Source organism: Triticum dicoccoides, chromosome 3A, assembly GCF_002162155.2.
Source record: "Triticum dicoccoides isolate Atlit2015 ecotype Zavitan chromosome 3A, WEW_v2.0, whole genome shotgun sequence".
NCBI classification, from domain to species: domain Eukaryota; kingdom Viridiplantae; phylum Streptophyta; class Magnoliopsida; order Poales; family Poaceae; genus Triticum; species Triticum dicoccoides.
Window position 1 is genome coordinate 748,801,568 of NC_041384.1, and position 7,386 is coordinate 748,808,953.

Sequence of the window (7,386 nt, forward strand, 5' to 3'; positions counted from 1 at the left end):
GCTGGCGTCCGGACCGCTGCCATGTCTACTTCTGACTGACCAGGCCCACCCAAAAATCCCACCCGCCTCCCCCGCCCTTCCCATCGAACGCCAGCGTCGCTTGCCGAGCCACATTTACGCCGGCTCAGAGCATGCAACGGCTGGCATTAATGCCAATGATTTGACTGGATGGGAGGGCGGCGCTGACGGACATGACCTCTCGGCCGTCGGTGCGTCAATGCGGATGCCACGTCCTGAGAAACCAATTCCGGCCTCTACGTTGCATTGAAGCAGGCTAACCGTCCCTTTGTCTAGTATGGTCGTGCCTATATAAGCCATGTGCCGGCGACGAACAGAGGCGCACTACCCCTCCACGAGCACCGTCCCCTCCCCCTCCCAGTCACCGATCCTGAGCCCAGCGGCAATGCCGAAGTCCTGGTTCTCCGTGCCAGCAGGCGCAAGTGGTACAAGTCCCTCCTCAGGTGGATCATCGCGCCGTCCTCGCTCTTTGGGACCACCAGCGAGAAAGAGGTAGTCATATATTTCGACGAGGAGGAGGACAAGTAGCTGCAGCTGCAGCAGCCACATCTCCTCGTGGAGGTGGCTCTGAGGGACGATCGTCTGTCAGATGGGCGCGGCACCACCATCGCCAGCACGCGTGAAGGAGGAGCCAGTCCATGATGCGCGTTCGCATGAAGCGGGAGCCAACATCCCCACTCCGGCGCGTGAAGGAGGAGCCAGCGTCCTTAGTGCCTTCACCGCATCAAGGACGAGCCAGTGGAGCCTCCCGTCGCACAACAGTTATGCCCGAATTGACGGTCACTCGTCGACATCGCCGCCACCCGATAAATAAGGAGCTGCCACCCGCGATCACGAAGGTGCGTGGCCATATCTTTCACTACCTCAGAGGAGGCATTTATGGTGGTGCCTCAGGCTCGAGGGCTGTCGTATCCGAGGCAGAGCGCGCGGCGAGGCAGCAGGCATGGTACGACCGCTGCAACCCCGCTCGCCGCTCCGCATTTGCCAGGACGGACGTGGCACCGGAATGGGAGACCTCGCTGCCATGTGGGCGCTCGACCGCTCTGTCACCACCACGGTGGCGGCCGTTAGGCGCCGCCACCGCCTTGAGGGTGAGCTCCCCAAAATCCGCAAGGAGCGGTCGCTTAACGACGGCTCCAGCAACGCCGGCAGGGGCAAGGCCGCCGCCGGGGCTTCGCCGGCGCCATCAACAGTGGCCAAGGCGGCCCACCGCACCACGCAACAGGAGGCGAGGCGGCTCCTCTGGGAGCAGCAGGCATCCACGAGCCCTTCTGCCGCTGGAGGGATGACGATGGCGGTGTGGCAGGACCGGGTGGCCATGCGTACGAGGTGGTCGTCCGGTATATGGTTTAGGTTTTATTTTTAGAGTTTCTAGTTGAACGGTGGAAATATCATCCGTTTTATGTAAATTTTATCCGAACTTTAATAAAATCCACCGTGTTTGCATGGATATCGTCCATTTAATTGAAACAGTGGTTGAAATATATGCGGGCAGCGTTGAATGGTCGGCTCCCGCATTCATATCCGTAGACTGATCCGTGTCCGCGGACAAACGAGGCTGAAGCAAATTTGTGGGCGAGCGTTGCAGATGCGCTAAGCTCCCAATAACTGTAACTGGCATGTTGCAGATGCGCCAAGCTCCCAATAACTATAACTGGCATAAGAAAATGAGCTGACCTGGAGCAGGACAAGTGGGAAGGATATTTCGTCCGCGTAGTCGACAGCCGGGATGAGTCGCTTGAGCTCCATGGTGGGCGCGAAGTCACCGTAGTCGGCGATGGTGGCGTCGGGCGCGTCGGCCTCGACAAAGAGCACTCCCTCCCCGTTGCAGTCGATCTCAATCCTCCCGTCCTTGTCCCGGGCGAGGCGGCCGGCCATGGGGTAGAAGGTGACGAGCGCGTCAGCCAGCGCTCGCCGCATCCGGTCGGCGTCGAAAAAACCCTCCGACGGCCCCTCCTCAGGGGCAGCCTCCTCAGGGCAGCGGTAGAAGTAGACGCTTGGCGTGTGGAAGCGCGGCACCAGCAGGTCGAGGTGGGAGTTCCATAGCCGAGACCGCGGCAACTCCTTGGCTGGCCTCACCATGGTTGCCCGCCTCACCGTCACCGTGATGCCCATCTCTCTCTCTCTCTCTCTCTCTCTCTCTCTCTCTATATATATATATATATATATATATATATATATCGACCGTAAATTGACGGCAAAATAAAAATAGAGAGCGCAACTGCATGCATCAGCCAGAGAAGAAGAGGATCAAGGAGGTACGTCGGCTGACCTTAACTGGAATGGAAGAAGAGGATCCAATACCTTTGGCGGGAAAAGAACTAGTGATGGTCCTTAATTATACAAGGCAAAGGCAACAAGGCAAGGCATGCACTAGTGATTCCCTTGACTGCGTCCGTCTACCTACCTCAGCCTAAGGACGACACACGTAGCAATCAAGCTGGCATCAATGGGGCTCTCTCTAAACCTCGTCCGTCCACATGACCCACCTCACTTGACGTGCACCACGTGGGATGTACGATGCTACCACAAGCATCTGCATCTGCATCTGCATAGTAGAGTACTATTATTGCGGAGGGTATAAATGGACCACGTACGATGCAACTTGCGCCACTATGCTACAACGCTTGATTGAGATGGAGGAGGATGTATCGTCTATGCACTAACCATGCGCCGACGTGTCACTCTATCGTCCCTCATACATTAGCAGTACGTAGGGGGTTTCGTCGGTGGGAAACTTCAAAGCTAGAGCATCCACAGTGTCTAGAGGCAAGGTTGCCTCTAAACTGGGACCCATGGTCCTGCCTCTTGTTCTAGTGTCAGAACTGTACCTATAACTGAATATTATATGTTGCCTTTATCTAGCAACTCATGGCTTCCACATACAACTAAGTGGCTGACAAGTGGGGTCACTGAAATATTTTATTCGGCAAGGAGAGTTAGAGACGGGCGCTAAGGTTGGAGGCGTCTCTAAGCCTTTTTTTCTTAGAGGCTGGGGATGCAATGTATAGAGGCAACCTTTACACAAGGAAAGTATCAGGTGATACAGAGCTTTAGATGCTCCCATGATACGAGCTTCTAGGAGATCCAACGGCTTCCGAAAGGCTTTCAACATTTTATGAAAAAGACCTTTTGAAGTCTAAAAATTGTGAACAAGTACGGCAACCTTTCAGAACCTTCTAGGAGCCATTGGATCTGAGATCCGACGGACCAGAAGCTCGTATCATGGGAGCATCTAAGGCATGGTATCACCTGATATTTTCCCCCTTTATACATCTGGAGGCAACCTTAGAGGCAGCAAATATATCTGGAGTCTGCCTAGTCACAGATGTTTCCATTTCTCAGGGTTAGACGAAGCTTCTACTTGGACCACTACTAGTACTAGCAGCTGCAAGGGCAAGTTTAAACTAGCTAGACCGCCATCTTACCAAAGAAAAATGGGTTAATTATCATTTTGCCCATAGTGGTGTCCATGTGCTCAGTTTGTCCTCAGATACGAATTGTGCTCAGTTTTGCCCCTAGTCCATGCACAACTACTATGACGAGGCCAAACGACCATATTTGAGTCCATTCCGTCCGCCGGCGTTAGTGGTTGTGGGTCCGGATCATACACGTGGGACCGCGTAGACGTGGGTCCGGAGCTGACATGTAGGCCCGTGCAACTAAATCACCAAATCATTCGTAGGATTCTAGCTCACTCTGCCCATCCACCGGTCGGCTGTCCTGCATCGCCGCCGCCGCCACCTGCGCCGTGGCCAGCACCTGCCCCGCCACCAGCTACACGGCTTGCTCCGCCGCTACCGTCCTGCGCCCACGCTCCACGGCTACCTGCGACGCCCGCCACCTTCCTGCGACGCCACGGGTGGGGCACCCGCCACCTGCTCGACCCGCGGCACGGCCTCCTTCCGTGCGCCCGGCCGGAGCACTCAAAGGTGGGGGGCTGCTGGAGCTGTTTGAACTAGGAGGAAGAACCCTAGGGCGAAATGGCGAGCAGCGGCGACCCCGTAGTATTTGGCGAGGCAGGCATCGGGCCGGAGATCCGCCGCGTCCACGACTGGGTTCCCGAGGGGTAAGTCTCGCCTCCTGTTTAGATTGAGCTTAGTTGTGCATTTGAACACTCGATTCGAGTAGGTTTTCCCAATTAGTGTGCTGATTGCGTCTCCGTTTTTCGCCGGTTAGGATGGAGTTGCGGTTTGCTTTCTTGGTGCACATTAGAAGGGACCGGTACATGTTCGATGCAAAGGATAAGAAGAAAATACCAAGGAGGTTTCGATTATCGGTTGCCAATGGCTAGTAATTGGAGTTTCAGACAATTTAGGGATGTATTTGTAGCCAATATCCTTGGGGTTTGCTTGATGAAGTGGTATACAAATACTATGATGGGGAAAAGAAATGGCTGACAGTTAGTAATGATGAAGAGCTAGCTACCATGTTTGTTAGGCATAAAGAGAAAGATAATTTTCATGTGAGGCTGCAAGTTGATGTGCTTGAGCAGGCATTTGGACCTAGGATGACGGGTGCAACATCTCGGGGAGAACCAAGTCATCGTAATGACATCTCTAGCCAGAATAGTTCAATTGGTGCAAGGCGACGTGGTGGCTCAACAAGTGTGGGCAACAGCAGTAGGGTCCCCCTTGAAGTAGAGCCCAATGACTACAATTCTGGGGTTGATGAAGAGAACATATATTTTGATGTTATTCGGACTTTACGATGGGCACCTCGGGCTGAAAACCAAGGTGAGGCTCACAATGCAGTCCGTGTGGATGATGACGCGGTGGGTGAGGACAAAGACCTTGCAGTTGTTGAATGGGACCCTTTGAACCCTCATATGGAAGAAGGTACAGTTTTTGCATCCATGAATGAGTGTAGAAATGCACTTGTGACATACTGCATCAAGATAGAACGTACTTTCAAAGTTGACAAGAGCGATCAAGTACGTTATAGAGTGCACTGTCCGACTGAGGGTTGTCCATGGAGGCTGCTCGCATCTAAAATGCGAAATAGCACTAATGTTCAGGTCAAAGTGAACCCTTTTAAGCACACATGCCAGGAATCAACCCTTAGGAAGGATACAATCAGTAGAGCCAAGTCAAGATGGGTGGCAGAAGAAGTAAAGAAGTGGGTGAAAGAAAACCAGCAAGTTGGTCCAAAGGAATTGCAGAAGAACATCAAAGATAAGTTCAAGATAGATTTACCATACACGAGGTTGTTCAATGGTAAACAACATGCTATGAATTCTATTTACGGTAACTGACAGGAAAGTTTTTAATTGTTGTATTCATTCAAAGGTGAAGTGGAGAGGACAAGCCCAGGTAGTATTGTAGATATTGATCACCACACCGTGGAGTACACATTCAGGGGAGTGACAAAGACCAAGGAATGCTTTAGGAGGGTTTTTGTCTGCTTTGAGGCTTGTTGCCAGGGTTTTTTGGCAGGCTGCAGGCCTTATTTGGATATTGATGCCACTTTTCTCACAGGGAGGTTTAAAGGACAGTTAGTAGCAGCTTGTGCAGTTGATGCACACAGTTTTGTATTTCCAGTTGCCTACGGTGTGCTGGAGACAGGGTCTGAGGAGAGTTGGACTTGGTTTTTGCATAATCTGCGCCGGACTATTGCACATCCCAATGGGTTGGTAATTCATACAGATGCCTGCAAAGGTTTAGAAATGGTCGTGGACAATGTGTTCCCTGGAGTAGAGCATAGGGAATGCATGCGTCACCTTGCTGCAAATTTCATGAATAAATTCAAAGGAAAGGTGTATACCGACAATTTATGGCCAGCATCTTTGACTTGCAGTGTGAAGAAGCACAACTACCACTTGAGGCAGTTATACATGAATCCCAAAGTGAAAGAATACTTGGAAACACACCACTCCAAGTTATGGGCCAGAAGCCAATTCAGTGAACCGAACAAAGTTGACTATGTGCACAATAATCTAGCAGAGTCTTTCAACTCAACGATTCAGAAAGTAAAGGGTCATTATGTGGTGGATTTGCTTGACAGGATCAGGATAGAATACATGCAAAAATTTCATTATCGTGCAGGAATAGCCGAGGCAAAATTCATGGGCCACATTATCATCCCTGCCGTGATGAATGAACTGAAGCAGAAAACAACATGCTTGAAAATGAACATGACTCTTTGCTCGGGTACCACAGCAGACATATCATATTTGGATAAAGAGAAGAGGGAATGGAGATATCCAGTGGATTTAGAAGCTAGAACTTGCAGTTGTAGGCAATGGCAAATAACTGGGTTGCCATGCATTCATGTCTTGTTTTTCATCACTTCTCTCCCAGGTCCAGCAGGGAACATACAACAGTATGTGCATGATTACTACTCTATTGCAAGGTTCAAAGCCACATATGGTTATGCCTTGCCCGTTATGGAGGGAAAACAACAATAGGACATGGTGGACCCTGGATTCAAGCTTTGCGCTCCAGTTCTGAAGAGAGCAGCAAGTAGACCAAGGAAGAGTCGAATCGGACCTCGCAGCAAAGGAGCTAGACTTGGAGCGAGGAAGCGTAAGTGCACAAGGGGTGGTGGGTCTGGTCATTTCGGTAAGTATTGTGATAACACAATAGATCTAGCGTTCGGAGAGAGTTTCGATGAAGGCTTCGATGAAAATGTTGGTCATCAGCCGGTTGCCTCTACAGATGATGAAAATGATGGTCAATAGCCAGTTGCATCAGATGAGGATTTTGATGAGGTTCCAAATGATGATGGTCAACAGCCACATGATTTTGACGATGATCCAAAATATCCTCCAAATAATGATTCAAGTGAGGCTGCAAATGGTGATCATGGTGATCCAAGTGAGGCTCCAAATGGTGATCATGGTGATCCAAGTGAGGCTCCAAATGATGATCCAAGTGAGGCTCCAAATGGTGACCAACCTTCTATTGTTGTGAGTTCTGCTAGGTATGTAAATCTTGCAAGGGTCAAATACTACTGTACATTTACCACTTGACATGATCTCATTACCCTTTATGTTTTGCACAGCTCTATGATAGGTTTGAAGAAGACGCGCAAGATATCGACAACCAAGAGGAGAAGAGAATAAGCAATAAGCACAAGGTGCACGAGGAGCAAAGTGATGGCAAGAAGCTCAAGGAACAGACAGAAGCCCCAATGCTATTTATGAATAAGGGTTACCCTATGAATAATTATGAAACATCACGAATAATGTTGTATTTCTGTTGAATGATGTTGGACCTATGTTAGTACTATGTTTGACATGATGTTTAAATATGTTGGATGATGTTTGAATGGGCACATGGTTTTTCCTTTTTTTTTGATTTTTTTGAATTTTGTTTTGCTCATTTGAATTCTGGTCAAACCTAACTTTGACCAAGATTTAAACAAGTC

At 50.1% G+C, this 7,386-nt stretch overlaps 1 pseudogene; it reads right to left on the reverse strand.

The window, feature by feature from the left end:
* Positions 1-2,133, reverse strand: part of LOC119273262 — a 5,062-nt pseudogene extending 2,929 nt beyond the window's left edge.
* Between the last annotated feature and the right edge of the window lie 5,253 nt (positions 2,134-7,386).